At 47.0% G+C, this 25,646-nt stretch overlaps 1 long non-coding RNA gene across 1 annotated transcript; it reads right to left on the bottom strand.

Moving 5' to 3' along the window:
- Positions 1–8,627: 8,627 nt before the first annotated feature.
- Positions 8,628–18,868, bottom strand: LOC144164406 (uncharacterized). Its single transcript, XR_013321190.1, has 5 exons — positions 18,369–18,868; positions 16,640–16,707; positions 15,527–16,022; positions 13,774–14,067; positions 8,628–8,859 (listed from the first exon to the last, which is right to left on the bottom strand). It is a non-coding gene; the product is annotated as an uncharacterized LOC144164406 (long non-coding RNA).
- Between the last annotated feature and the right edge of the window lie 6,778 nt (positions 18,869–25,646).

The following is a 25,646-nucleotide window of genomic DNA, read 5'->3' as shown; positions in this document are numbered from 1 at the left end:
TTTTGGCCCCGTACTGGCCTACGTACGGGTAGAGTTCACTCTAGTACGGGCTTGTCTGTTCCGTGGTACGTCTGTTCCGAGTTTGTTCTGTTGGCCTGTTTCAAATATTCCAGCTTCGCGCGGTGCCGAGGCAAGCAAGAATGTACGAGCGTCGGCGTTGTGCGGAGTCGCTCACGAGTGGTGCGGTGCTGCGCTGTGTTTTCGTTTCATATGAGGTGTTCAGCTCCAAGCCTGTGTCACCGCGCTTGTATCTTCTGCAGTAATTCACAGTCCGATGACTATTCGTGGCAGCAACGCGAAGTGCTGGTCAGCGCTTGCGCAAAGCGCAATGTTGTCATATCAAATACGTACGTATCAGAACCAAATGTTGCCCCAAAATGTGCAGTGAAGTACGAAGCACCGTGTTGCCTTCAAAACGTGACCGATGTGTGTGGTGCGTCATAGTTTTCCAGAGGTTTGTTTGTGTGAAGCTGCTGGCGCCGCAGTCATCGATGCTATCATCACAGTCATTGTTATACACGGTGTTGTGTCGGTATCACAACGCGAGGCAAATACTTTGATACTGCTCCGTACTCGACTTGCAAGTGTCCAGATTCGTGTCGCTGCAGGAGTGTATACGTGAATAATCTAGAGCCCCATCAGCTAGCAACGGTGCGTCGCAGTGACAGCGAGTTTTCGTTCGTTCGCTTCAACTTGCCGTGATCCATGTCGTTACAAGCGTGGCCAAAAAATGCGCCGGATATCTGTCGTGGGTTACTGTGGCATTTTCCGTGTGTGTTGTGTTCGTGTGCTCCAAAATTTACGATGTCGCCAAACGTACGTGATCGTGCCCATTTATGACAGGCTAGGTGATGCGTCAGTGGCTTCAGCAATAACAGATGCTACGTGCTGTGTTGAACTGTTATATCTACATTCTAAGCATACCATCTAGGTGACCCTGCGTAGTTGTTGTTTCTATTTGCTCTAACCTCAGTTGCCTTGTTCATCTTTTTTGCAGGGTATTTTTATTTACGTGTGCACGCAGCATATTAGCACTAAATCAAGCTTACACACTTACCTGTACATGCCATAACCCTCTTTGTAATCACGTGTGCATGTGCTACTGTTACCCTGCAGTATTTCGTCAGCTACTGTGCATGCTAGCAAAGATTGTTTGCATGTCGTTCTGAACCATTGCTAATAGCCTGAATTTCCTTTAGTATTACTAGCATACCTTTTTCTTTCTCACCTGCTGGCTTCGTGTTGCTTTTAAAAGGAATGAATGATTTAACGCTTATGTCGGACAAACTTGTAAAAAACAATACACGGGATATACCTGCTAAATTTCTCAATGGCACAAAGCACGTACACTGATCGCACAGGCTAATAGTATGTCTGACGTGCTCCACACTCTTCGTCTGCCCCTCAATGCAGTCATGCTTGATTTTTACCCAACCGGCAAAACCACTTCTGCTCACTGACGAGCCAGGGTCACTGTCACGCCCACTTCACAACATATAGTGAAAGCAGTCTGTTCTGATTTTTACCCAACAAACCAAACCACTTCCACTCACTGACTAGCCATGTAGAGTCACTGTTAATAATTAATGGTTACTAATAATTAAAAAAATCCAGATGTAACTGTAGCGATGGTGAAGGCGGTAGTGAAAGTCCGGGGTGGGCGACTTTGACGGCGCTTGTGGGTTTCAGTGCATTTGGACTAAGAACGGCTCTCACAGGGTGGAAGCCCTAACATCCTTCTGCTCGCAAATCCATAAAATATTTCTCTGTCTCGTTGTTTAATGCAATGCAAAGTTGAGGCCATTGAAAAGCACCGTCAGAGAAACATGAGAAAGCGTTGCTTTTGCCTCTGTGGAATGAACCAAGGTGGACTCGCTAGGTATATCTGCATCTAAGCATACATTGGGTGCTACTCCGCAGCCGACTGGTACCCGTTGGCAAACCTGCTTCCCACACAACAATACAAACACATGCCTGTTGCATGCGGCCTGTGCGCATTTTGTTTGTCTGCGTGGAATGGAATGGCTGTGCCAGCAGGAAATAATTCATGAAGCACTGCAGGGCAGTGCAACAGTCGCCAGAAAAAGTTTCCATCGGCAGACTCGCATACTCGAATGGCAACTGGCAGGCTCCATGGTTCAACACAGTGGTAATTCCAGTGTGCCACCAATGCAACAAGTCTCTCCATAGTATCAGGAGATTCGAATATAGGTTAACAAGGGCGGTATGACAACTGTCGCCGTGCTGAAAAATGCCACAACAGGGCTGTATTGTGCACAGATTTTTGTTGCCACTCCCATCCCACCTAGTTGTGCCAGCTTCCAAGTTTACCCCGTATCATTTCAAATTAACTGACGTTTGCTGGTGTTTCATTGATAGATGCAAGCACCAGTAAAGTGTGTCTGTCATCTTTAGCACTAAAATCATGTTCTCAAGGGGAAACCAAGTTTAACGAGGTTGCGGACATGAAAGCTGGCAGTGCTCATGGGGGTCGTAGCAGAAAAGTTGCAGCATGGCGTCGTGCTGTTTTTGCTATGTTGATGTTATAAAGCGCATGGTATTTATATGGGTCGTACGTTTCAAACAAGGCACTAGCTGGAAGTCGTTGCTGTCCCTTCCCTTTGTTACACTTTGTAGTCGTGCTCTTTGTTTGAAAAAATTATTAGAAACTAGCTAGTGTAATTACAATTATAGAACTAATTTTCTGTGAAGGAAATGCTGCCTTGTGCCGGCTAAAGGATATACACTGTTTTGGCTACACACATCATAAGACAAGATAGCAATGCAATACTCTACAGAGCCCGTGCACAAGCTGCTGCCTTGCATTGGTCTGACCCACAGAATTGACAGGAACAGCTGCCCAGGACTGATTCCGAGCAAAGGTTCTGGCTCGCTCATGCCCCTCAACTTCACAGAAGTCAATGAAACCTTGTTACACAGGCTGCGGCTTAAAGTAGCATTGACCTGAAAGTATCTGCACATAATCGGACGCGAGGACAGCCCAGACTGCCTTCTGTGTAAGGCTGTACAGGGACAATTGATCATTTGCATAGTTTTTGACCAAGGTATACTAGTGGGTGAAAAGACCTTGAAGCAGCCTTACTACGCTTGAATGCTTACCCTCTGTCTGAACGAAAGATTTTTGGCACGTGGGCTGACACGAAGAAGAAGATCGAGCTGTCAAATCGCTGCTTGTCCTGTCAGGACTCTTGGGTCTATGTGGTGAAATTTCACAAACTGGGGAACTTTTTTTTTATGGTCGGTAAATAAGTTATGCAAATTATGCAGTGATTAGTCTGTTTCTGCGCCCCATACATGCTTTAAGTGTACAAAGTTCATTGGTTGATTTCACTGTCATTTCTCATACCCTCAGTATTCAGTACCTTCCTTGCCCCAGTGGCATTTAAGTAGCAGGCCCAAGTTCAGTTTCTCAGGCTGGCCTCTTCTCCTTTCAAAAATCTTTTACTATCTCTACCTCTCTCGTGCCAGCATGCCAGGTGCTTGTAACGGTTTACTAGGATTCGCAACGGTCACCATACGATAAAAATTTCTTATGACTACTTTCATTGCTGAAGTTCACTGCACTCAGTGTACTAGGGTGTTTGGCACACAATAGTAATTATGACTGCAGACAGCCTACAGTTCTTAAAGCCCACATCGAAATCCTGCCACGGACTCGTTCTTGCCTTCACTTCGATAAGGCTGTCACAAATGGGTTGATCAGCCGAACATGCTGGAAGGGATGTTTTTCTACACTCTGAATTAATGTTTGATCATTGTGCATACATTAAATACATTAAAGCATTTTTGCTGGTTCTTCCTTTTTATCTCTTGACACCCAGTGCAACCAATGGGCTGGTAAAAGCTGTGGCTTGTCATATGTGTTTCCAGTTCATAATGGTGCATTCTGCTTGTTGCCAAAGCCAACTGCAGAAAAGTTCTTCAGCCATAATGCAGTGCTGGCGATGGTCTTTTGTGGGCTATAAAAGCAAAATGTACTGGTTGTTGGTCAAATAAAGTGAGCCAATTTTGAATGTTTCTTCCCAATGCCGGATGTGTTTTCTTGGAGGTTGTGTGTTTGCTTAGTCCTTTTGGGAACAGTTGAGCATGTATGGCTCATGTGTTGGCCCTGAGACTAATCAGCATTTGAAGGTTCATGGGGCAGGTACAACTTGTACAGCTGGTGAGCGAAGGGATATAACTATTACATTTCCGATTTTCTTACAACATGTCACTAGCATACAACAATTAGGATTTATAATTTAGCTGCAGTTCTTTTTTACGACAGTACTGCTATTGTGCCCATTATAAAATTAATAGTAATTACGACCAGCCGCCATACGTTGCTGGCCGTAATGTGTGCGGCGTCATCAGAAAACATCATGTCGTGGCTAAGGCGTTGCGCTGTACGTGTGTACGAGATTTCGGCGCACGTTAAAGATCCCCAGGTGGTCAAAATTAATCCGGAGCCCTCCACTACAGCGCGCCTCATCGCCTGCGTTGCGTCGGCGCGTTAAACCCTACAATCAATCAATCAAGAAAACATCATGTCATAGTTACTCCCGCCGTTTACCCCGCACGTGTGCACGCGTTTTGCGATGAGCGTGCGGCATCAACCTGGCTTGCCCGTGGTGCTCGGAAAAATACCAGGAAAACAGTCACGTACGTCTGCGCCACAAGGATGAGCACAAGACACCTCGCAGACGCCCAGCTCGCGAAGCCGGTTCTACCGCGTGCCGACGCATTTCACTTTAGGAGGAATGGGAAAGCCTGCGGACAAAGCAATCCGGGTCAGCCAGTCATGCATGCGGAAGATGGATATGACGATAATTTTAGGGACCTTATATGACGATGACTACTACTGCCACAGTGAGAAGCGACGACGGAACACGTAAATAAACAAGTTTCGCAATACGTGGTGGTGTGTCATTCAGTGCTTCAGGAGGAAAAGAAATCCTCCAGCAAGCCTTGCGTCACTTGGTGGAGTTTCGCCAGTTTTAAAGGTGTAACATCAAACGCGAAAACTGACCGTACATATACGTGGCCTCGGCGGGGCCACCGCTGTATGGACTGGTGTACTTGAACTCATTTCGCCAGAGCAGCAGCCAAATCCTCTCACTACGGCGCTAAACCGGCACCTTGGCAGAATGGAACCTTGCTGCCACGTGCTGCCAGCTGCAGGTGCACGTGGCAGTACGTATACGCGTAAACGGATGCGCACACACAGCTCTGACTGCTGGGGAACTTCAGCGTGATGAGCATCCAGTCTGCTTGTCAGAAAACGAAGGCCTGTATGCTTCTTTCTTTTTGGACAACAAATGTCACATGGTTGGCCGGTTCTTCATCACTTGCAGTGGTAGGCTGTTGGACAGCTGCTGCTATGACCAGAAGCAACATGCGCACTACTTACATGGTGTTTGTATACAAATTATGTGCAACAACGCTTTTATCAATTTGGTGTTGACAGGAGCTGTGGGCACAGTTTATGTGGGAGACTATATTGGCGCTACATTTGCTGCCCTTACCAGCGTGTGGTACAGCGCTGTGCTCTCGCTGTTTATTAGTTACCAGCACAATTTTTACAACGGTGTGTGAAGTTGGTGAAATGAAGTACAGTGTATCTCCTGGATTGGTCGGTGCTTCCTGCTTCGGCGTGATTCTTTCCAGGCCATCACTAACAAGGGTGGCAAAGTTGGGCTTGTTCCAGAAGCCAAATTTTTTGACACTTTAATTGTGATCAGTACTTGTAGCACTGCAGTGTACCTTGTAACTTTGGAAGCTCGGAAAAGTTGGTACAACATGACCAAATATACAGAGTTGTAGGCACGACGAAAAGAGGCATATTAACACGCGTTTACTCCAAACATCTTTTTGTCACATCTAATATAATTCAGGCCTCTTTTGTCCCAGCTGTGCTGATTTCACTCCCCAAAATAAGGCACCTGCTGGTCTTTTTATGCACAGAAAATATGGTGAGGTTTCAAAACATTTCAGGCTGCTGCGCCAAAACTATACGGACAAAAACGCTGGTGTTCAGCGGCGCGTACTACAGTGCACCAGATTGGAAGATCAAGTGCACTGGGCACCAGTAATCTAGAACCAAGAGAACTCTTGTCAAATGAGGACCTTCAAAGGTATTCCTTCGGCCTATTCTTCTCCCCACAAAAGCCACAGATTCAATGATCTAAATGGGAGCGCAAGCAGCCTTCATGCAACACTATTTAGACCTTTGCCGGCAGAGTCTTCAGCCAGTGCCCACGTTTGAGGACACAGACCCATTCTTCCCTATTGAGCCACAGCAGATCAAACCTGATGGCGTGATGGGGTGCGCACACACCTTCCAAAATAAAAAGAAAGAAAGAAGTGCGGTTACAAAAGCCGGCGAATTTAAACCTGCAACACAATCCTCTGAATCCTCCACTCGGAGTGGTTTTGCCTTGCCCGCAGGTGCGCCGTAGATAATACAACACGTACCGAACGACAGCCGATGTACCAAGGAGGAGAGTTATCAGCCTGCGCTTACGGCTCGTACAAAAAGCGCGTGCTTTTCATCGTAAACAATGAAAAGCACAGCCGACCTAAACATGAGTGCCGGCACGGCCGCTTTGCACGGCCGGCATAGTACTTCGTACTAATTTCGGCGATCAACAACGACGACCAAATCCAAGAAATAATAACAAAAAACAGGTGACGTCACTTCCGTGGGGCGCTCCAGCCAGCCCCGATCGGGCGAGGCTGGAGCACCCCGGGGGAAAGGATCCCCGGGGTGCAGCAGCCTTTGCCTTTCGCAATGCATTGGGATGCTAGGGGCCTCTCCTGAGTATTCTTTCCTCCATGGTCCAGAGCGAGCGAGCGAGTGAAAAAAAGAAAGAAAGTTTTTTCTTTTTTTCTGTCCCGTGATCGCAGAAGTCGTGGCGTCAAGACCAAAAGTCACGTGACCAAAATTGTTTCGCCATTTTTTTTGTTTTCGTTTTTTTTTTGTTTATGCGCACCCTGGATACTTCTGGCAACACCCTTACTGCGGCAACTTACCGAAATATGCCTACACCCGAAGCCGAAGCCCTGGCCATCGCCCATGCCATTACTACACATCGAAATCAGCCTTATCTCACCATCATTAGCGATTCACAGCAAGCCTGCCGCCTTTACCAGGCCGGTCTCGCCCCACAGCAAGCCTTACCCATGCTACGCTGCCTACCTCCGGACCTAGAAGTGACCATTGTATGGACTCCTGGCCATGCCGGCCTGGTTGGGAATGAAGCGGCTCATGCCGCAGCCCGCGATCTGCACTACCGGGCACTCCCAACTTCAAGGACCGACACTGGGTGCTACCCTGCCACCACTGAAGACACGCTCCCTGCCCTTGATTCCACCTTCAGTGCCATACTGTCCCACTACAGGCACACACGAAGAGTATACCCCCCGCCCCACCCCTCCCTCCCAACACACCACGCCACCCTTTATCGCCGCCTGCAAACTGAAACCTTCTATAATCACCCCATCCTACACCACATCTCGCCGTCCCTTTTCCCCTACAACTGCCCGCACTGTCACATACCTCTCACGACTTACCACCTTGTTTTCTCTTGTCCTCACCACCCTAACCCCATCCCATCCCCCAACTCTGAGCAGTGGGAGTCCGAGCTGACCAGCTCAGCACCAGAGCGACAGCAAGCCCTGGTGCAACGAGCTCTGGACGCAGCTCGGACTCGCGGCCTCCTGGACTTGGGAGGCTGAGCACATCGTGGTGTGCACAATAAACGTTTATTCCTCCTCCTTTATGCGCGTTTTCTCTACGTGGGCGTCGGCGGGTCGGCGTTTGAGGCCCCATTGTCTACCTTAATACCCCTGTCAAACGTGCCTATTTAAGTGCACTTACACGGAGTGCACTTCCCATGAAACGCAAAAAGGGCTATTGTAAATCTAAAAGACATCTACACAAGACGATTCGAACTGCTTAGAGACATCTTGGCGAAGAAGTTATTTATAAAAGCCGTCCTGAAGAAGTCTTGTAGCTGTGCTAACGCGACGCTTATAGCCGTCTATCTGGGTGCTTGCAAGACATCTACAGGACTTCTTGTAGGATGTCTCAGCACCTTCTTGTTGACGTCTATACAACTTCTTTTCAAGGAGTTTTAAGACCTTTTCAAGAGGTATCAGGAATTACGTTATCCACGTTTACTCACGGGCTCCTTCGTGGCACCCACTAAATTCTTTCTCTGTACACACAGGCTAGCCTGAAATATCGCTACGAGCTGTCCCCACAACTGACACACCCAGCAGCTGCTTTTGGAACACCGACTCGACTGCTCGCTGTTCTCCGAATAAATATCTTTGCTTAAACTGGCACGCAGTTTAAAAGATACTTAATCGGAGAAGGGCTGGTCATTGCCGAGTGTTCTGGAAGCAACCACCGGGTGTGTTAATTGTTGACAGCTGGCAGCAACATCCACAACCGGCCTGTGTGAACAGACAAAGCATCAAGCGGGCAGCACAACTGAAGGTAATGTTAGCACAACATAAATAGGGGGTATTCGCATAAACTCTTAAGAATAGAGTTGCTTCATGCCAGCTAGGTCTCATTTCACATGTTTTGTGTCCTGTGTACAAAATGATAAATCAACCTGTAATCTTTTGAAAACCAAGCTTTATTTGTAGTGCAACATTAGGTATATGCATTAAAGTAGAAGGAATTACAGGAGAAAGCTCTCACAAAAAAAGGTAACCGTCAACCCGCTATATACTTGTAAACAGGGATGATAGCTTCATGTGGCAGTCATCAGCAGTCTGGCTTGTTCCCATGAAGCTGAGTGTCCTTGCTTCTTGCCTCCAGCCGTGTTGCCCGTGCCAGCAGGATGCCTGGGTAGAACACAAGGCACTGTGTCACTTACAATGTGTACCAGTAGTGAGCAGTGAAGGTATCAGACAGACAGCTACTTATTAAATTTCGCTGATGCGAAAGCAAGCTAGACAAATGGTTCGTTGGGACGAGGACTGTGTTGCACTGACTTCTCTGGCTAACTGATGGGGAATTGGAAATTTTTCGTCGAAACGGAAATTTCGTTGAAGCGGAGTTCGTTGTAGTGGGGTTCGACTGTATTATTGATGGGTATAGGTGCCAGAAAGCAAGTATAAGAATTAAGGCTGCAGTAATTTTTATCCTTTACCAAAATGAATGAATTTCCAGGAAGGCAGAAAGGAATGTGCACCAGCAGCTGTAAATTGTCACACCTAGGGATGGACACCAGTATGTCCACTCGTGTGGGGAGTGGGGGAGGGCATGACAGGCAGATAGAGAGGAGACAAAGGCACGAGGGGGTATTATGTTTTACGCGCCGACGCTACACAGGCGATGAGGTGCGCCATAGTGGAGGGCCCCAGATTAACATTTTGACCACCTGCACGGGATCTCGAGCACAAGGGCGTTTTTGCTTTCGACCTCCATCAGAAAAGCGGCCGCCACAATTGAGAAGCGAACCTGCGACCTCAGGCTCAGCTGAACGCCTTAGCCACTGACGGCGGGTTGTAGGGTATTAAAAGGACACCGAAGTGAATTTGTCAAGCTCCTGTCTTTTTTGTTTGAACTGCGTATAATGGCTCAAATAAACACACTTTTCATCATTTATCCTGTCGATAAGGCGGTATTTATTTTATGAGGCCTGAAAGGGGAAAAACTGCCATGCGCGGTCTTAGGCAGCCACAGCAACTAAAGCAGTGACGTTCATACAAGTTACTACGTAATTGGACAATGTCCAAGATTAGAATTCAAACCAGTTTGTTTCGGTTCTGTAAAATACCGTATTTACTCGCATAATTTGCACACCCTTAAGTTTTGCTAGGTTTACAGAAACGACAAAGTTTTGCCAGATTTACAGAAACAGCGCCAAAATTGTGAATTTAGTATAGAAAATACCGCCCAAAAACAAATAAACCACTTAGTGCTATGGGATTTGAGCTTGCGAGTTGCATAACAATATACCTAGTGCTCCAGATCACTCCGCCATTAGCCAGTGTTGGCAAGGGCATAAGTATAATGTATATAATGTATACCCAGTTCACATTTTTATCTAGGTTCGGCATTCCAAGCAGCCCAGACGACTATTTCTTGAATAGCGCTTCTGCAGTAAGCATCCCTCAAATTTTCACAAATACCTCACCTTTAGTGACTGCATTCCTTTAGCAGAAAAGTGTTCATAGATGTGTGATCGTGCTGGTGACTGCTGTGCTAGTTCACCCAGCACAAAAAAGCGCTTCATGCACCCTGATTTTTCCCTGTATGGTAAGTTTCAGTTGACCTTATTTTCTTAGTACCTATATTAAGTAGAATAGAATGCAAGCTTGGGCTAGTTGGTACATTCCGAAAAAGAAAACTGCGATTAAAACGAGGACACAAGAGAAGACGACTAGACACACAGGGTGCAGACTAGCAAGTGATTTTTTATTTGAGTGAAAAACACATCATGAAGGAAACTGCGATGTACACATGTGCGATAACCTAGGGCCCAGGACTATGATGAACAACCAAATCACACCCAAAAGTCCAGTCACGAAACGCAATCTTCGCCTTTTTTTCAGAATCGCGTACTGCAAAAATCTCCCTCCTGCGCGCACCCCTGTAATGCTTTGTAAATTCGCGTGCTTCGAGGCGTGGCGCACAGCCTTTGCAGTTCTTTACAGTGGGTGGCCAGGTTGCTGCCAGTAAAAGTGCGGAGGCTGTCGGCGTGTACCCTCAGTCGATCATTAATGCATCGGCCCGTTTAGCCAATGTGCGATCATCCACTGGACAAGGGGGTTTTGTAGACGACGCATGCTTGAAAGTTAAAAAAGCACTTCTCATGTCTTTTCCAGCACCCCGCATGTCTATTTTCTTCGGTGTTTACATGCTTACACAACTTGTGTAGCTTGTTAGGTGCCGAAAAAACAACACTAACCCCCACCTTTTCCGTAGCTTTCTTGATCCTGTGCCCAACATTATGAACATAAGGTAAAACGGCCATCTTGTCGCCCTTGCCCCGTTCACACGTCGTCTTCTTGGTGCGTGACTCGACAAGAAGCTTCTCGCCAACTGCCAAGATAAGGTCGCAAGGAAACCCTGCTTCCTTCAGTCGCTCCACCTGTGAACAGAAATTCGCCTCAGCTTGGTGTGTGCACGAGCGTTGCAGCGCATTCCCGAGAGCTGACGTGAAGTGAAGCAGTCCTTTTTGGAATGAGGGGAATAGATCCAACACACATGGTCACAGTTCACCTTGGGCTTCATATCCAAAAACTGCATCAATCCCCCGACCGGTGCTTCTATTGTTTACGAAAAGACATTGAGGGTGGAACGAAAGAGTTCAAAACACTTCTTCAACTTGATGTGTAGTGCCCTCTGAATTGAGCTGCTACAGCACTAGGAAGTCGTCAACGAAGCGGAAAATCTTAATGACGTTAGTGCAGAGCAACGGAAGCAACTGACGAAGTTGTCGAAACGTGCGAGTACGAGGTCACTGAATATTGGGGCAAGACACGACCCTATACGTACGCTGTCCTTAGGAACATAGGAACGACTGCACACCCCTTGAATTGGCTCAGCTCTGGTTGGGCCGCTGGCACCGTCGCAGAGTCACAACCGCGGGTTGTGCCAAATCCTTCGGGCCTCCGTATGAAAGATTCGGCACAACCGGCGGTTGTGACTCTGCGACGGTGCCAGCGGCCCAACCAGCTGAGCCAATTCAAGGGGTGTGTAGTCGTCCCTATGTTCCTAAGGACGGCGTATGTATAGGGTCGTGTCTTGCCCCAATATTCAGTCACCTCCTACTCGCACGTTTCGACAACTTCATCAGTTGCTTCCGTTGCTCCGCACTAACGTCATTAAGATTTTCCGCTTCGTTGACGACTTCCTAGTGCTGTAGCAGCTCAATCCAGAGGGCACTACACATCATGTTGAAGAAGTGTTTTGAACTCTTTCGCTCCACCCTCAATGTCTTTTCGTAAACAATAGAAGCACCGGTCGGGGGATTGATGCAGTTTTTGGATATGGAGCCCAAGGTGAACTGTGACCATGTGTGTTGGATCTATTCCCCTCGATCCAAAAAGGACTGCTTCACTTCACGTCAGCTCTCGGGAATGCGCTGCAGCGCTCGTGCACACACCAAGCTGAGGCAAGTTTCTGTTCACAGGTGGAGCGACTGAAGGAAGCAGGGTTTCCTTGCGACCTTATCTTGGCAGTGGGCAAGAAGCGTCTTGTCGAGTCACGCCCCAAGAAGATGAGGTGCGAACGGGACAAGGGCGACAAGATGGCCGTTTTATCTTACGTCCACAATGTTGGGTACAGGATCAAGAAAGCTAAGGAAAAGGTGGGGGTTCGTGTTGTTTTTTCGGCACCTAACAAGCTACACAAGTTGTGTAAGCGTGTAAACTCTGAAGAAAATAGACATGCGGGGTGCAGGAAAAGACACGAGAAGCGCTTTGTTAACTCTTCTTGAACCGCGCGGTTTTAAAACTTAGACAAGGGAAGAGCACACAAGGACGGGACTCGCGCTTTGCCCCGTCCTTGTGTGCTCTTCCCTTGTCTAAGTTTTAGAACAGCGCGGTTTAAGAAGATGTATAACCAACTAGCCCCCGTTTTAGCCTTGCTTTTTTAACTGTCAAGCTGCGTCGTCTACGAAACACCCTTGTTTTGTGGGTGATCGTACATTGGCCAAATGGGTCGATGCATTAATGATTTACTGAGGGTACACGCCGACAGCCTCCGCACTTTTACCGGCAGCAACCTGGCCACCAACTGTAAAGACTGCAAAGGCTGTGCGCCACGCCTCAAAGCATGCAAAGTGACAAAGTGTTACAGGGGTGCGTGCAGCAAGGAGATTTTTGAAGCGTACGCGATTCTGAAAATAAAGGCGAAGATTGCGTCAGTTCACCGTCAGTGTCCCTACCAAGCACCGAGATCGCGTATCGTAACGGGACTCTTGGGGGTGATTTTTAGTGTCCTTGGACTACCCCGGCCCTCACCTTGTTTGTTTATGTGCGAAGCGATTGCACATGCCTAGTGTAGGGTTCTTTGCCCCCCGTGTTGCGCTCAGTCTTTTGGCTGTGGTTTTGGTTGTTTACCTTTGTTCTGTGCCCTAGGTTACCGCAGTTTCCTTCATGATGTGTTTTTCACTAAAATAAAAAATCACTTGCTAGTCTGCACCCTACGTATCTATTTGTCTTCTCTTGTGTCCTTGTTTTATGTGCAGTTTTCTTTTTTGTACATTTATTAACTTTGATAAAGCTTCTCCCACCTTCAATTGGCCTTTGATTTTTTTCACTAGCGTACCAGTCAGCGGAGCGTCGCATGTGTGGAGTGAGTTAAAACAGAATACAGTCTACAAACTAACAAACTAAAGGCAGATATTTCCAGGCACAAACAGGTCATGGCTTAGTTTCAACTGAGCAAACAAATTAAGACGACCCGCTGGCGGCCAGAAGACTATACGCTGGACCGACTGACTCTGTCGGAGGGTCGGCGAGCCGCACAGTAGTGCAGCCAAACCATCTTGTTTTGATGTCACACAAAATGTCAGCAAATCAGCAAGAAGGATGCGGAGGAAGGCCGCATTTTTTAATTGATTATTTCTACCGAATAAATTCACGTAAATGCCGCGAGTGGTGAAAATATGGCCTAGAGACTCCAGACTACAATTCGCCCTAGTATTCCTGCAATATTTACAAATCACTTCAGTGACGCTTAAAAAGGGGTATTAAAAAAGACACACACACACATGCACAAGAGAAGATAACAATCAAACAAACCCTCAGTTCCTCAATGTTGTTCCAAATCAACCGGGCTGGGAGGCGAGGCGTGGGGATGACTCCTGAGGCATCCAGGTAGGAGCCCAGGACCTTGTGGACTTTGTCCTGCTCCCTGGCACAGCCCGGCAGCAACAGCAGCTGGTCCAGCAGCCGAAGATTCCGCCGTGCGGCCAGCAGCTCACCTCCCTGTTGTTAAATCTGGCCACTCTCCATGGCGAGCAGGCAGGGCTGTCAGCCACCTCCAGGTGGTGTTTCTCTGCTTGGAACCCACATGGGGCACAGGACGGCTGAGAGCTGCGGGAAGGGGAGGAAAACAACTAAGAGGAGCCCCAAAAGCAGCATCCTGGGCACACAGAAATGTTTAAACAAGTAAAATGCCTTCGGTACAGGCGAGTTTCTGTCGCACAGACGTCTTTTAGCAGTGACTATGAAATGCCTCAGGACAAGCACCAAAAGAGTTCATGCAATGTGTACATACACCACATGAGCCAACAGATCATGAAGGAACTTGACTTTCATTTAAAAAACGACTATCGGGGTAGCATTCAATTCGGTAGGCTACAGAACTTTTCATGAAACCAGAATGAACGAAACACAGTCACTTAGTGGACAGTTTGATGTACACGAAAACAACATCCTGAAGCTAAAACGACTACATGCCAATAAAACACAATATGACAAGATTCCCTGAAAACACCTTTGAGCTTGTTTAAGTAAGCAGAAAACGTAACGAAACAAAACAGACACTTGCGCTAAACCCACGTTTCTCTGGTTAAATATGCATGAAAGTAGAACTATCGTGACAGGTCCAAAGTTGTTTTTGTGCCATTTTGTCCAGTGCTGCCACCATTCTAGCTTTACCCTCAGGTAAAAGAGACTGCCCACTTTCGACATACCTGAAGCTCTTGGACTTTATGTCAAGGCTAATTAGATGCTCCGTATTCGCCACCATGTTATTTTTGTGGTCTCCACTTCTTGCTGGAGCCTGTCTCGGGCATCATGACTAGGACCAGCCTTGGCGGGGTCAAGACACCACTGCTTAGCTGCCTGAGCTTTTCAGCCGCAATGCGCTCTTGGCAGTCTTTGCTCGATGTTTGTACAGCTCTCAAAACCGCTGGTGTCACATTGAAGTGACTTGCATCTCCGTCAAAGCGCTTGAAGAACGAAACAATGTGCCTGATGCCATGAACAGTTTGTATCGCACACTGAGCCCTTTCATTAAGGTGCCGGCAGTTCTTATTGAAGCCCATTTCCCCAACCGCTTTTCTATGTGGAATGCACAGCAATGCCTTCACTAGCCAAGCCAAGAGAGGGAATTTGGTTTTGTTGTTAGCCTCCTTCTTCTCAAAACTCTGCTGCCAATACTCGTTAATTCGTGTAGACGAATCTGATCAACATGTTCAAGCTGGACAAGCATGTATTCATCCATCAAAGTCAATTCATCGGTTAGATCACTTGCAGCACCCTAAAATGAGCTCTAGAGGACTTTTCTTTCCTCAGCTGTGGGCTTAAGAAGCGCAGGCTCTGCAAAATGAAAGGCAGTCGTTGAAAGGCAGTCGTGCAGAAGGCACTCAGCACATTTTATGTAAAAACTTCCTTCCACTTCATTTTACGTAAAAGATGCCTTCAACGCCCGTGGCGTAAAGGACTCCTCCCACCAGAGCCAACACATTGCGGAAACCCGGCGAAACGAAGCTTCGGCACAAGATTGGCGCAGATTGCTTGAAATGAAGAAGGATGTAGCAGGATTTACCTTTCGGCACGGTTCGGCGCAGATATCACATCACTGGTTCGTTGCCCTTGAGCTCCCTGTGTCTGGGCTCCCAATGCGGCCGCAGCCAGGCGCCCCGATACAGCACTCCATGCACCACGAGTGAGCACAAGTCGCCCTCCGGATGCGCAGCAGGGCAACCCGGGAGTAGCATTGCAGGGCACAGCGCTGGGGTCAGGTCCAGGCTGACACCCACCAGCTCGGCTGTGGCTGAGGATACAGCACACTACAGCAGCGCCTGCCGGGTGACCTCCCCTAGCATGGCACCTGCTGAGGCCGAGCCCTGTCGCTGCCGCACAGAGCCGCCCGAATAGGCCAGGGTGTGGCCCTTCAGGTCATCTCGGACGATGGCCCAGGCCAGCTGAGCTGCCCACAGTGGGGCCGTCCGTTGTTTGCTGCGCTTGCCCAGGATTTCCAGTTGCACCTCGGCCACCAGAGCAGGAGACCAACCAGGGCCCTCCCATCCAGAGGCCACCACCTGGGACATTTTATGATTACTGGACCAATAGGTGCAAATAGCAGTTCGGAAGGGGAAAACACGCATTTACCTTAGGAAATAGGATATAACGGTGTGATAAACATTGCTAAGCCACAAGTGACAAAGCTCTGAGGTTTGCAAGCCCGTCGAATTGCCCTGCAGCTGGCTAAACGGCAACCACTTAATCTCCCAGGTACGACGCTGAAATTGAAGCCTTTGTCATCTCCTGCCCTAACATCATTTTGACGCCCCTTTAAGCCACTCTAGAGTACATATAACAACCTAGGACAACCCAATGAACGTAGTTATAAATATTCCTAGGTGAAACCTGAAGACAAGAAAACTAGACACAAGGGCAGCTCTATGCAAAGCGGTAACATGAAGGGCAGTGAGCACAAATTGCACAGCTTCTCTCTCATTTAGTGCACACAAAGTGCATACCACATCCTGCCAAAACCTGATGCACCCAGCATAACCGGTTAATTGCACTGTAAACACATCATGGGTCTGCAAGGAAAATTCCAATTGCAACATCAGCTATACACAAAAAGTGGTTACCTTCTGTAAATGACAAACGTCCTAATTGACCCTGTGCAAGCGCGGCTTGGCCTACTCACACATGGACAGGTTGATCAGCGACACCTCCTTGGCAGCTTTGTTGACATCCAGGGCTTGAAAAGGCGCCCTGAACGCACCGACCAGATGCCGGCAAAAATGCGAGATAATAAAGTGTACACAACTAAAGCACTGAGAATTAAAGCAGTTTGAAACTTAAGGTAGGCAAAACTTATCTCGAGGTAAACAAGGATGCAGAGGGGTTTTACTACTCTAACATGAAAACATCCTACTGCACAAGGACAAAAAAGAAGTCAAAAGCTCATTCACCGGCCTTTGCCTGTGAATGAGCTTATCTTATTGAAAAATCTCAAACCTGCTACAGTGAAAGGCTTGGAATGAATAAAACTCTAGGGCAGTGCCTTAAACATGCACACAATATTTTGGGAAGGTCTGGTACTACTCATAACTCAAATGTGAGTTAGCAGAAGAAAACTAAAATATGTCAGACACTAGCAATACCATTGCAAACTTTCTCCATAAACACACGTTTGCAGCTAGATAATATGCCATTCTCCTTTTGTCATACTGTTTTATGTGACAGGACACAACTAAAATGGAACAAGTAGTAAGGCAAATGTGCAGTCTATTAGCTTCATTTTTAGCTCAGACAGAAATTTACTAAATATGCCCATCATGAATATCTCAAGACAACTGATCACATCAACAATAAATGCAGCATGGAGGTATGGTAACGGTCAGTGGCAATGCAAATTGTCTTAAATTGGCCCCACTCCAGCTTTATTTTTGGTCCAGATTACAAAATCGCACGACATGCATTTTATACGGGTTTTTGGAAACAGATGGTGTATTAACTCCAACAATTTGTGTTCAGAATAACGAATATTCCTCCGTCATTTCCATTGTTTTCTTTGGAGTTATGAGTAGGATTATTGTATTGTTGAGTTTTAGTTTGCGGACGCACCATAATGTGCAACAACTGTCTAGTATTTGTAATGTCCATACGCTAAACTGTGCTCTTAAACGCACTGACCTATGTAGGATTTTATCACATCAAAGGGACCTTACAAACGATTTCTGATTCAGTCTCTGTAGTCACATGCGTTATCTACTGGCTATTTTCCGGAATCTGTGAGAAACATTGCGTACATGCTGACTTACTGCAAACTTCTTGCTTTTTTTTTTTTGTTAGTGTCATCTTGGTAGCAGTGACAACAGACAATGAGTGGAGCCTGGAAGAACAACTCTGTTTGGTCAAAGTGTTCTCAGACGCTTTCTTTTACTATTATTTCTTCTCGGCCAGTGCGTCATATATAATCTGAGAATGTGAGCGAAAAACAAGAAAAACGGGGTTACAGCATGAAAGGTGCCAACTATAAAAAAAAGTAGTTTCTCCCCCCCATTTTGCCTTAATTTACATTGCATTCCATTGCATTGCTCTATTTACATTGCACTCCATCGTTGTGCTGTGACATCACCGAAATTTATGAAAGTTTTGTGCATCACTAGTCCATAAAGGCTCAGCGCGAGCTCGGCTGATAGCCTGTGCATTCGTTGTACTGCTTGTACCATTTCAACAGTTTTCTTTAACGAGAAAGGTAATGCCAAAAGTTTGCAAGCCCAAGCGTGTACTTCTTCACAAATTGTGGTGCTGGGCACCGGCGTGTGTTGCGCACAGAATTCGCCAAACTACGGTACTGTGCAGTGATAGCTCATTAACGACGACCGCAAGAAACTCTGCTACTACTTATCACGCTAGTAGCTACTCACCTTTGTTCGTGCCGAGTCGTTTCCGGACGCTTGGGGAACCGTGGCAGTCTTCACACATACAAAGGCTTGAGCAAGGTATTTTGGAGATGCATTTAAAACACCATTTACCTATTTACTCTCTCAAAAGCATTTTTTTTTTTTTGCGCAAACAACCTTACAAACGCAAGAGCAACTTTTAGGAACGACAAACGCGACCAACGGTTGTTATGTTTGAAATTTGAATTGAAGCGACAGAGGAACCCCTGGTGGTGCTGAAAACTACTACCACAAATGCATAAACTAAAAAGTAAAATATTTTCGCCTAATAAAAAGCAAAAAACGTTTTATAAGCCAAGTTTTTTTTTAAATGCAACAAGTTACTCCTTTATTACAATGTTTAACGGCTTTTTATCTTTTTTTTTGAGTGAGCACTCAGCGCGCGATTTTTGAAGTTTGCAGCGGTTCGGTTCTACAATTTTGGATTGAATCAATTGGAGTTGCGCCTGTCAAAATGCTTCTTTCAGTCTTCGGTACTTTGCCCATGCGTTATCGGGCACTCTGCCTATCTTCGGCACCGTGTGACCGTGTGGAGCAAGGAAGCAACGAGTTATTTTCCAGAAAGGTGGAATAGGGTCGTCTGCTTCGCTGAACGCTAGCGAGCCTTTTTGGTAGAAAATAACTTTCGCTATCCCAAATGTTCCCAGTTGGGTGCATAGCTGTTCATTTTTTTTAGCTCCGGAAGATGCTGCTTGATGTGTGAATTGTGAATGCCAGCCTAGGCCATAATCACTAGCTAATCACTAGCGCCACCTTTAGTGCTATTACGCCGACGCAGCGCAGCTCCAGCCCAAGCGAGGTCTGGGACGCGCTCGTTAGTGCGCGTGGTTCAACCAGGTTGCACAAAACATTGCAGTCCGATTCGCCTCGCCATGCCTCTTCAATGCTCCAGCCTTCACGCCAGCCCTCACATCTTGCGGGCTGGCAAGATGTGAGTTAACCCAGAAATTAGTCGTCCAGTGCGTCCGGGAGGCCCTGGAGAGGCAGCGGGTAGGCGGCGCGAGCCCCTTGGGGCCGAGCGCTGGACGCCTGACCTGAAGCTCCTAGGGCTGGCCCGGATGATGCCATCGGCGCCACCGGACCGTTACTAGTCAATAAAGTCTTTTCTCTCTCTCTCTTGCGCAGTCGATGCCCGAGCCTATGTGCAACCACGCAGCCACGCAAGTACGCCAACGCTGTAACTAAGCCGGCCTTCGCCGTTGGACCAGTGCGCCATTTTGTCTTCCTCGCCCAAGCGTTTTGCACCGTTCACTCGCTTGCCTCCTTGTGCGCGTCTGCGCTTGCTTGCTGGCGGACGCTCCAGCAAGATTGTGTTTTGTGTGTGACCGCCTGCGTGTATCCGGCTCGGCGGCATATCATGCCGGGGATTGTGTGGGAGCGGCTCGTCTCAGTGACAATGTCGCGCCTATTCATCGACCTCATACGGAAAGAATTGGCACGGCGACAGCTGGACACAGCCGGTTTCAAAGAAGAGATAATTCGGCGACTGGAAGCCGACATTCGGCATCAGCATGAAGCTAGCCCCCCGGTTGAACCGAAGGCTTCTGCCTCGTCCGCCGCGGTGCCTTTGACGCTAGACCCAGCCACGGTACTTAACCTTGCCAGACACAGTGCCAAAGACTGCCTGCAACATGATCCGTTGCCTTTGCCAGAGCAGCCGCCATGGCAAGTGTTAGTAGCCCAAACATTGCCCTCACGAAGTGCCCCTGTCGCATGACACCGTCGCATCCGACGCGGTGTTCGCGCGCCATCATCCCAATATTCCATCGTCCCGCTTCGCAGCCAGCCCACTCCCAGCCAGCACGCAGTTATAAAAGGTACATTGGCCGAACACAGAGCTGTTTTTGCTTGCCACAGCGATGATCTTGACCATATCATTGATAAGAAGCTCCGTGTTTACCTGCTAGCGTGTTGCCCTACAGTCGGCGCTCATACCGGTACGATGGAGAAGGCAAGCAGTTCCTGAAAACTCGGGGGCCCTAATGGACCATGGCTTTAAAGGGGAATGTAATGAGCTAAAATCAAAGCCATCATCCGTGCCTTGCTCATCGCAGCCAAGCAGCCGCTAACTCTACAGCTTCTGTGCGAATTCAAAACGAGTAAAGGCTAGGAGCTTCCATTCAAACAGTACGGCGTCTGTGGCCCCTCCGCTTCCTTCTGAGCCTCCCGGATGCCGTATGCTCGACACGGGTGGGTGGCGAAACCAAGTTCTGTCAGGCCAGTTCTCACAAAGGAAGTCAAGCACATACAGAATTCCTTCAACAGCCAGAAAGAGGTCATACCGTCAGTGAACCACCTGCCAACTACTTTCAGCCCAGCCAACAGCAAGCCCAGCATGCCGAAAACTTTATCCATGGACAGAAAAAGGGAACAACGCTCGTGAGCCAGCCACCTACAGGTTTCAAGCCCGTCAACAGCGCCAACCAGGCGCGAGCTGTGCAGCAGCCAATGCCCAACACGAGCCATCTGTGGTACCATAAGAGATTAAGGACAACTTGTGCCGCACCTGGCTGACCATTTCGTGAGTGGCATCGATGTACTTCAGCTGGACAAAAGCCCATGCCTGAAAGTTTTTGCAGCAGCACCGACCATTCAGCATTTGGCTACAAGACGAGCAAGGACTTCCTGCGTAGCAATTGTGGCATACTGTGTGCCACATGCAGCTCCATGAGACTGTTTGAGAGGGTGTCGGCAACCTCCTGTCCAAGGACAACTGGCATGCCTTTCACGAACCTCGAAGCCAAGGCTAAGGCCCTTACCATGCTTCAGTGTGCATGAAACTGCCAGTGCAAGGAAGCAGGACAGTGTAGACTCACCTCTGCAGTCAGTACAGCCACAGCTTAAACGGTACAATGCGCTTATTGGCTGTCTAGCCACCTAGATGACTTGGTGCACGAGTGAAGCGTGCGGCAGTGTTTCCCCCGCGTGTATGAGTGTTGTGCCTGTTGTGGACAATGTGCGGATATTACTGTCCACGAGACATGGTCAACCAAACTGGTGGGGCGGGGTGCGAGCAGCCAGCCACATGTGCTGTAGTCATTGGGGGATCACTAGCATCACCTTCAGTGCCATCACGCCACGCAGCTCCAGGCCCATTCGAGGTCTGGGACATGCTTGCTTGTTTGTGCTTCATTTCTGCCCGCCTCTGGTGTGGTCAATCGTGTTGTATAATGTTCAAATAAATGCGTTCCTTTAAATAACTCCCATTCACCTCGCCATGCCACCTGAATGCCCCAGCCTCCACGCCCAGCCCTCGCAGTACCGCATACGGTGCAATTCATGAATTGCGAGGAGGACCAGAGATAGCGCAAATAAAAGTAATGTGGTTTTAGCAGCACAATATTTACAACAATCGAGGCCTAAACCTAAAAAATAGCCGCAGTGATTTCATTGAATCGGCAGATTTGAAGATCCACGGCGGGTAAAATGGATCACAAAAAGAATCTGGCTTGGATGTTTTTAAAAAAGCATAGTAGAGATAAAAAATGGAGGTGATTTCTTGCTGAATGGATGTCGGGATTTTTTACTATAGAAGTGTAGAGCATGTGTGTGTTTAAATTTGTTTTGAGATGGGGCGTGTTCAGACGTATTTAAGCGCAAATGTCAAGGAAAGCATTTCTAGTAAATTTATCATGAGTGGTTTTCAAAGTTTCAAGACGCGTAACAAACAAATAGGCTCGGGTAACACTTCTTTACCATGTCTCCAGATAAACCTCTCTCAAGCGACGTTTTTAAAACCTCTTGGTGTAGCATATGCTTGTGTTGTTCTCAGCAAGACATCTTTTACACGTTTACAAGTAAACTTCTCGAAACTGCTAGCGGTAAACGTTTGCAAGATGTCTTCACGTAGAGGTAGACGATTGTAGCTGTTTCAAGCTGTTTCAAGACATCTTCAAGACAACTTGTGTTTCATGGGTTGGCTAAAATGTCATTTGGGAGCAGCTAAACGGCAAACGCGAATGACACTTTACAAGGAACGCACTTTAAGCTGAGTGTGCTCCCCAAACACACTTTACCGGGGCCAGCTCGCCAAGTGAGTAATCTCGTGAACAGAAGTCCGAAAATCGGAAAAATTAACATAAAACCGTGAGCGTTTAGATGATAATCAGTAACGTTAAAAGTTATTTATAGATATATTGCTTATTTACTTTTACAAAAATTGAAGCAGCGACGAAAAATAAGAAAATAATCTCTCTCTCAACTTAGGGACCTTAGGCAGCGGTGCCGACGGCAGGGCGTTCGTCTGTTGTGGCTATCGCGGAATGGTCGCTTTCCCGTCCACCGCGTATCCCACAACTCTTGCCGCTCGTGCACTTAGAAGCGTTGAGCGTTCAAGTGGTGTGAGGTTGTTAAATGCAAGCCGGAGCTCCTCGGCGAGAGTTTTGTTCTCCGGATCAGGCGATTCCATGACTAGGGCTGCGGGTGCACTAGGTTTTACTAGCATTTTTAAAATGGCCGCCGTCTCGGTCGACTCCCGCGTGTGGGTGCTATATGGAGTCGACATACTAAGTATCTGTTTCATGGACCGGCCCGTGTGACACCATTGCTCACGTCACCAAATGTGCAATTTTAGCGGGAGATTTAAAATTTTGGCTTAAATTGCCTTATTTCTCAGTGAATAAAGCATCATTTGCTTCCGGGAAAGCGCTTGGGGTACTATGAAACACCTAATCTTTCGAATAAAACAAACTTTTGTTTTCTCTTCATGGCTCCTTTAACTGCGAAAGTAAAATTAGAATTCAATAAGTACACTTCAAACACGAGAAAAACCAAAGAATATTTTACTTCAAAAAGTGCAATATCTTGCAGGTAGGTAGTTTATTGGTGATGTGACTGACTGCTTGTTTGTACCTGTAATTCTGCCTTAACAGTGGAAAGCATTCAAATGGTAATGACTGTCTAAGCTGTAGCTTATAAGCCACTTAACTGCACTCAGCAATGCTACAGATCTGTGAGACAGGATAGTTGAGCAGACACCAATTTATTTGAGAGCAGGCCTCAGGTACATGTGGGTGTACAAACATATTCAAAGTTAAATAACACCGAAAGACAGACTAATATATACACAGGTAAACAATCCTATGTGGAGTAATAAAATAAAAATCAAAGAACACAAGACCACTTGCACTTCGCTGTACAGATACTAGGACACTGCACCTCTGTGAAATTAAAACTCGCGGGCATTGCACAAAGCCTCCACAAAAATTGTTCCATGGTCAGTTAGAAAAACACAGTAAAGAGAAGAGTTGGTTCTCAAAATACAAAAGGCACGAAGTCAGGTAAATTCCAATACATTAGCATGTATAGCTTACATGTATGCCACACGTGGAGGCAACACCCCTCTGATAAACTTGAACAAAGCATGTACATTACACAAATATCTATTATTTGAGGACTGCTAAGCATATACTACAGACCAGTACTTTGTTGATGAATTTAATTTCTCTCAAGTGACCCTTTTAATGTTATAGCAGTTGAAAAACTAGCATGTGGCATAGATACAGTAATGACGCCAAAACTACATACATATCAGTTGATGACACAGCCTGCCGATGGAACATTTTTGAACTCAAGTGAGCACGAACATATCATGCAAGCCACTGTCCTTAGAACAGGGAGTTCAGTTCAGCAAAAAACACACTCCCGGGATATCTGTGTCAAAATTTCAGTGTAAATGTACCATTAAAGAAGCCATGAAGACAAAATGCAAGTTTGGTTTATTTGAAAAAGTGCCTCATTACAATAACCCTGATACCACTGTAGGCGCAAGCTTCACTCAAATAAGCTATTAATAAGCAAAACAGAAAAGGCATGCAACACCCTAGCTACTTTTTCGCACTGTATGATGCATTATGAGCAGCTTGTTCCGATTGGCTGATGCCGACAAAGTGCAACACAAATTCAACAGGGGTCGTAAGCTTGTAAAATGAGATATTTGCATCTAAGTTTGGTGCCTATTCCTTTTATAGCGGTAAGAATGATAAAATAAACAATGAAAGCTACAAACATAAACTTAAAAGCACCAGTGCTAACGGGACGCACAATGCTGGCCGAAGCTGCGGAGCCGTCGAGCACAATGGGCTTGTCTGACACGACACTGTTAACTGGCATAAGCTACATTGCCACTTACGTAACTCTGTTTGTCGAGCATAACCAGTGTTTCACGAAACGATTACTATGAACTGTATACACATCCGGTCAAAAACAAAGCGAGTGTGGACAGCTGTCTTTGCGCGGTATCATTGTGCCACATAGGAACGTGGACGGTAAATAAAGACAACAAATGACACGTCTCGCCGTTTGCAGCAAGCTTAGTCAACACACACTTTTGTTTTAGGAACCTACCCTACATATGCATCGCTGATGTCGCGAAACATGCAATGCACCGGGAGAAAATTTAGACTTAAATTGTTTAATTTCTCAGTGAATAAGGCATTGTTTGCTGCCTGACAAGTGCTGGAGGCACTGTAAAACACCAAATCTTTCACAACTTGTATTTTGCTTTCATGGCCTTTTGAGTGCAAAGCATTTTGTGGACAACTTGGAAAGAGTTCATATACCACTCGCAAGTCAGCTAAGGATAGTGCACTATAGGCGTTTCCGCTTTGGAAGGGGTTTCAAAGATGAGCATCCTTTGGTTGGTGAGCCTCGAATTTGAAGACCTGAACTGTGTGGCACACATTCAGCTAACCTACGAAACGCTGATTCAACCATTTTCTTGGTGTCCAACAGTGCATCAACGTCATGACAGTAATGAAGAAGGGAGCTGCACTTTTCCCATTCTTCAGCTATGGCTTTTCGCAGCACTGATGCTGCCGGATTTCCTAGAGCTTCTCTCTCGGAATGCAGAGCCTGCTGAGGGGCCTCAAAAACAGGCAGCTCTACGAGATCAAGAACATCAGAGGATGTATCTGATGGTGGACAGCTGCCCAAAGTAATTTCGGGCCGATTACGGTAACTATCTGGGAGAGATGCAAACGACCACCCACTAATGTGCTTAAAAACAGCACAGAAGTGCTTGCATGGGTATTTGTGCTTGGCAAAGTCAGGGCAAGTGCACAGAGGCTTGCAGAACTCAACTGTGTGCGCTTCATCGTCGTCTCTTTCCGACTGAACAGCAAACGCACCTTCAGTAGGCAGTTCCCTAATGTCAGAGCGTGTATACTCCTCTGCATTTACAAGCCGCCTGAGCATGTGCCTAATAAAGCTGTGGGGCCGGTTGTGAAGAAATGCGGGGACAGC

The sequence above is a fragment of the Haemaphysalis longicornis genome, unplaced genomic scaffold, assembly GCF_048455015.1.
Source record: "Haemaphysalis longicornis isolate Haplotype H1 unplaced genomic scaffold, Haemaphysalis longicornis Haplotype H1 scaffold_1, whole genome shotgun sequence".
Classification (NCBI taxonomy): Eukaryota; Metazoa; Arthropoda; class Arachnida; order Ixodida; family Ixodidae; genus Haemaphysalis; species Haemaphysalis longicornis.
Note: the sequence above shows the minus strand (reverse complement) of the source record. Positions and strands in the feature narration are given on the sequence as shown.